Raw genomic sequence first — 6,372 nt, 5'->3', positions numbered from 1 at the left:
TTCATTGAAAATAATTTTAATAAACCCTAGTTGTTTCCAGGGGGGTGTTGGGGGTTTCTGCCTTCCCCATTTCAAATTTAAGAGAAATTTAAACATGATGCACACTCTAATGCTTGAACTAGCTAGGGTGTGACAACTCACCCCCACTCAAAAGAATCTCGTCCCTGAGATTTAGGATCCTCCGGGAAGAAGGTGGGGTACTCGAGTCGAAGACGATCCTCCCTTTCCCAAGTGGCTTCTTTCTCGGAATGGTGTGACCATTGAACCTTGAGAAACTTGATATTATGACGTCGAGTGGTACGCTCGGCTTGATCAAGGATACGAACGGGATATTCCCGATATGAGAGGTTATCTTGTAGATCAAGCGGGTCCACTCCATGGATGGGATCCGCGAAGCAACGCCTGAGTTGAGAAACGTGGAAGACATCATGAACTCTGGAAAGATGCGGAGGTAGTTCCAATTGGTAGGCAACTTCTCCTCGTTTGGCAAGAATGCGAAAGGGTCCATTGTAACGAGGAGCCAATTTGCCTTTGATACCGAAACGATGGGTTCCCTTTAACAGAGTAACCCGAAGGTAAGCCTTCTCATTGACTCTTTTGACGAGATTGGGCTGTTTTCAATTTCTCACGAATAACGTGAACCTGCTCTTCTGCTTCCTGAATCATATCCGGGCCAAAGAGTTGTCTTTCCCCGGTTTCTGACCAGTTAAGAGGTGTTCGACATTTTCGTCCATAGAGAACTTCGAAAGGAGCCTTGCCCAAGCTGGCTTGGTAACTATTGTTATAAGCAAACTCCGCGAATGGAAGGCATTTCTCCCAACTCATTCCGAACAAGATGACAGAAGCTCGGAGCATATCTTCCAGAATTTGGTTGACTCGCTCTACTTGACCACTTGATTGAGGATGGAAGGCGGTACTAAAAGAGAGACGAGTTCCCATAGCATTTTGGAAACTTTCCCAAAATCGAGAGGTGAAGAGACTCCCACCGTCTGAGTTAATTTCCAATGGAACACCATGAAGAGACACTATTCGGGAGATGTATAAATCAGCTAGCTGGCTAGCGGTGATACTCTCACGAACAGGTAAGAAATGGGCTACTTTGGAAAGACGGTCGATCACGACGAAGATGGCATTATTCCCTCTCTTGGTCCTGGGAAACCCAGTGATGAAATCCATACTGATTTTATCCCATTTCCATTCAGGAATAGCCAAAGGTTGAAGGGTGCCAGCAGGCCGTTGATGCTCTGCTTTAACACGATGACAAACTTCGCAATTAGCAATGTATTGAGCGATTTCTCTCTTCATCCTAGTCCACCAAAGTCTCTGGCATAGGTCTTGATACATTTTGGTACTACCGGGATGAATGGTGAGAGGGGATTCATGAGCTTCCTTAAGGATCAACTGGCGCAGATGTTGTTTCTTGGGAACCACCAAACGGTTCTCGAAGAAGACAACACCTCGCTCATCCATGGAGAAACATTTAGCAACTCCGCTAGCGATGTTTTCCTTAATTCGGGATATGCCCTTATCATACCGCTGAGCGGTTATGATTTGATCCATAAGGTTAGGTTTCGCTACCAGGGTGGATAGAAAACCTCGGGGAACAATGTGAAGATTAAGCTTACGAAATTCCTCGTGGAGAAGTGGTTGACTTTGTTGTAACATCAGGTTGTTACAATAGGATTTACGACTTAGTGCATCAGCCATGACATTGGCTTTGCCCGGGGTGTAAGTTATTCCTAAGTCGTAATCCGAGATCAACTCGACCCAACGTCTTTGCCTGAGATTCAAATCTGGTTGGGGGAAGATATATTTCAAACTTTGGTGATCGGTGAAGATCTCGCAATGATTACCGAGGAGGTAATGTCGCCAAGTTTTAAGTGCATGGACTACAGCTGCAAGCTCTAGATCATGGGTGGGATAATTTTCCTCATGTGGGTGTAATTGCCGTGAAGCATAGGCAATTACCTGACGATCTTGCATGAGTATGCAACCTAGTCCTTGTCGCGAGGCGTCGCAATAGATAATAAAGTCCTTGGAGAAATCTGGTGGTACCAGTACGGGAGCAGATGTCAGGCGTCTTTTCAGTTCCTGAAAGCTAAACTCGCACTGTGGAGTCCACTCGAACTTTTTATCTTTCTTGAGGAGTTCAGTTAGAGGTTTAGCAACCTTGGAGAAATTCTCGACGAAGCGGCGGCAATAGCTCGCTAAGCCAAGGAAGCTCCGAACTTGCTTGACCGTCTCAGGTGGGGTCCAATCAAGGACGGCTTGAACTCGCTCGGGATTGACAGCAATACCCTTACCAGAGATTACATGGCCTAGATAGGTCACTTCTGGCAACCAAAATTCACACTTGGAGAATTTGGCATAAAGGCGATGCTCTCGAAGTTTCATCAATACCAGCCTTAGATGTTCGGCATGTTCCTCTTCATTCTTGGAGTAGATGAGTATGTCATCGAGGTATACTACGACAAATGTATCCAAATACTCCATGAAGACCGAGTTCATTAACCGGGAGAAGGTGGCTGGGGCATTGGTTAAACCGAAGGACATAACGGTGTACTCGTATTGGCCATAACGAGTAACAAAGGCTGTTTTGGGAATGTCCCCGTTTCTGATTTTGATTTGATGGTAGCCCAACCTCAAATCCATCTTGGAAAAGACTGAGGATCCAGCGAGCTGATCATACATATCGTTGATCCTGGGAAGCGGGTATTTGTTCTTGATAGTGACCAAGTTGACAGGTCGGTAATCTACAACCATTCGATCCGTTCCATCCTTCTTCTTGACGAAGAGGACGGGGCAAGCCCAAGGAGAGGAACTAGGACGGATGAAACCCTTTTTCAAGGACTCATCGAGTTGGTTCTTAAGCTCGGCTAGTTCTAAGGGTGCCATCTTGTAGGGTCTTCTAGAAATTGGAACGGTTCCTGGAACAAGGTCTATCACAAACTCAACATCCCTGTCAGGTGGAACACCTGGCAGTTCTTCTGGAAAGACATCCGGAAAGTCTCTAACTACCGGAACATCCCCAAGGTCTGGAAGAGGGTTGGCATTTAGGGAGTAAAGTTGGCGCTTGGCCACTCGAGTTAAGACATTGACTGTCTCGCCCGATGGGTGAGTAAGTTGAACGGTTCTAGTGGCACAATCGATCTTAGCATAATGAGCTGACATCCAGTCCATACCTAAGATGATGTTTATGTCCGAGGACTTGAGAGCTATTAAGGATGCAAGGAAGACAAGTCTATCGACAAGAATTTCGTTCCCATGGCTTACTCTAGAGGTTTGCCATTTGGAACCCGGAGTTTGAATTACTATGGAAGTGGGCATGTCACATAATGTCGTGTTATGCAATCGAGCATAGTTCTCGGATATGAATGAATGAGATGCTCCAGTATCAAAAAGGACAGATGCCGGATGGCAGTTAACAAGGAGCGTACCAAGGACGACATTGGGATCCTCATGAGCCTCCTCGGCTGAAACATAGTTGACATGGCCACGGGCAGTAGTGACCGGCTTGGCGTAGAATGTTTTTCCCGCGGGCTTACCACGGCCAACGGACTTTCCAGCTTGAATGGGGTTGTTGTTCTAGGGACACTCTCGGCTATAGTGACCGGGCTCTCCACACTTAAAGCATGTCACCACATTGGGGCATGGAGTAGCGTTAGCAGCGGGGCCACCATAGAGCTTGGGCGGTGCAAATTGCTGGTTGGGGCGAGGCGCCTCAAAGGATGGCCTCGGGATGAACCTGGGTGGCAGTGCCGTGCTTGGAATCCACACCCGGCGCTTCTGAGCTCCAGATCCGGATGAAGAGCCAAAATCACGGGAGTGCTTGCGTGAAGCGTCATAATCAGTCTGGCCTGTCTCAGCACTGATGGCTTTATTGACCAACTTCTGAAAGGAGGTGCACTCATGCAGACGAAGATCGCGGCGAAGCTCAGGGCTAAGTCCCTTGCGGAACCTTGCCTGCTTCTTAGCGTCAGTAGATACCTCTTCAGGGGCATAGCGTGCCAGATTCCCAAATTCACGACTATATGCATCCACAGTCAGTCTTCCCTGGGTGAAATTGCAGAACTCCTCCCTCTTGCGATCCATGAGACCTTCCGGAATGTGATGCTCACGGAAAGCCTCACTGAATTCAGCCTAAGTAGTGATTTGGCCGACCGGGCGCATAGCATCAAAATTTTCCCACCAGAGGCTAGCAGGGCCTTCCAGATGGTAGGCAGCGTAAGTAACCTTGTCTGCTTCGGCTACATTGGCAGAACATAGCTTGTGGGTGATGCTGCGAAGCCAGTCATCCGCGTCGAGGGGCTCGACGGAGTGGTTAAACTTTGGTGGGTACAGCTTGATAAAGTCATTGATTGACACCAAGTCATTTCGTGGGTGGCATGCAGTGTTCTGCTCAATCCGCTCCAGCAGGCGGTTAGTCTCACGCTTGTTTCTTTCCGCCTCCAGCATCACTTCGGCCAGAGAAGGCGGGTGAGGCAGATTTTCACCCCTAGCTGCACTGGCTTCCCCTTGCTCCGAGGCAGCAGGGTTGCTGCGGGTGTTGACCATCCTAGGAGAAAACAAGACAATGGTTTAGATAAGGATGGATCAAACTTAGCAAGGAAGTGCAGTATGTAATGGATAACACAGAATGCAGAGATGTTCATCCGTATGTCATGGTAATATAAAACTGCCATATATATACCAACGGTCATACACATCATACATAGTTTAGTACAAGCCCAAGCTACAGTACAACTATGATGAAAGACGTTACATCTCATCGGAGGCATTCCAAGCTCCTATACATTATTTGTCTACACCTCCGGAATTGATTACACGCCAAGTCATATTCCACAAGTCACGCAGGACAGTGGAGATACAACTATTAAAATACTAGTGATACTACTACTAACTCAGACAGCTCCGTAGTAGTCCTCATATAGGTCACATCCATAGCCTGGAAGTTCAACGTGACCATCCGGGAACAGATGGTCCTGAGGAGCCTGTGGACCATAGGGGCTAGGATGAGGTCTTGGACCAACAAACGGTGGCCTGCGGGGACCACGGGGTGGGGTGATGCCTCCCACATCACGCCAATCCACCATGTCTGGCAGAGCTGATCTCACGGGATACAGATCCCTTGTATCCGTACATCCAGCTTGCACCGCAGGTGCAAACCGAGTCAATGTGGCCCAATGATCAGCACGGGTATTGAAAAGCTCCAGCCTCAAGGCCCAATTCTCTCGGTCCTTATCTTCGAGCATCTCGGCAGTGGTACGAGTTAATGATTCCTCCTGAGTGGAGTCAGCATAGATAGCCTGAAGATACCCTTGCGCTCCCGGAAGTGAAGCTGGCATGTAACGGAAGTCGGTGTTCCGAAGCAGGCCAGTCCGGACTCGCATGATGGTCATCATGGAATAGGCAGCATCCTGCACAGCCATCTCAACAGTAACCCCGAGTCCATAGGAACAGTGAAGGGGCTCGGTAGATCCAGGATAAGAAGGAAATATCCTGACGGTGCAGAAATATTGGCTTTGATTAAAGTCTCGGAATTGCTCTTCGACGGTGTATTCGGGATACCAACGGTAACCCGTCTCGATCATTACCCGGACTAACATAGCAGTATGACCGGGCACGTCGAGGCACCGGGTCAGGCGAACCACTTGGTTTTGAACACGGTTGGCCATCTGAAAGCACAACCACAATGCAAAGACATCAGAATTTCTAGGGAAAATTGGACAGCATAACAGCTGTAAATGCTCAGAAAAAGATTTGAGATATCCACATCAGTTTGCAATACCACTCAACAACATCATATCAAGGTTCTGAACCACTTAGCAACATACTAAGAATAGTAGAAACTGAACTGGGACTTGTAACAACAATCCTATAAGCTACTACGAATTAGTAACACGTGAACCTGATAGAAGAAGAGAGCCTAGTCCTTAACCCACGTTGAATAAGAAGAGAACGACTCAGATCAAAGGCATAGAGTAAAGGAGTAAAAGAGCCTTACGTTCCCTCCCACAATCAATTCCCCTACATATAACTAAAGCATTTCTAGACTCGACATCGACCAGTTTGGCTCAACGAACCTACAGGCAGTCCGGCTCTGATACCAACGCTGTCAGGACCCCGATTCCAAGTCACATCGATCTAGCCGGTAACACCTCATATCACTTTGCGGCCTCACGCACGGTATCCCACGGGTGTCGCCTTACCATGGCCCGGGACCGTTTGCGCCTTTTGGCTCACGTATATGATAGTGTCGCTAGCATCCATATGACAGAGAACCCGGGCCGACATGGCTAGTCGTGAACCCAAAGCGGCACAGACCTATGGAGACAGGCATACATGAATCACATCGAACATGTCGGTCATCAG

Source organism: Triticum urartu, chromosome 7, assembly GCF_003073215.2.
Source record: "Triticum urartu cultivar G1812 chromosome 7, Tu2.1, whole genome shotgun sequence".
Lineage (NCBI taxonomy): Eukaryota > Viridiplantae > Streptophyta > Magnoliopsida > Poales > Poaceae > Triticum > Triticum urartu.
The sequence above is the reverse complement of the archived record's forward strand: the minus strand, read 5'-3'. Positions refer to the sequence as shown.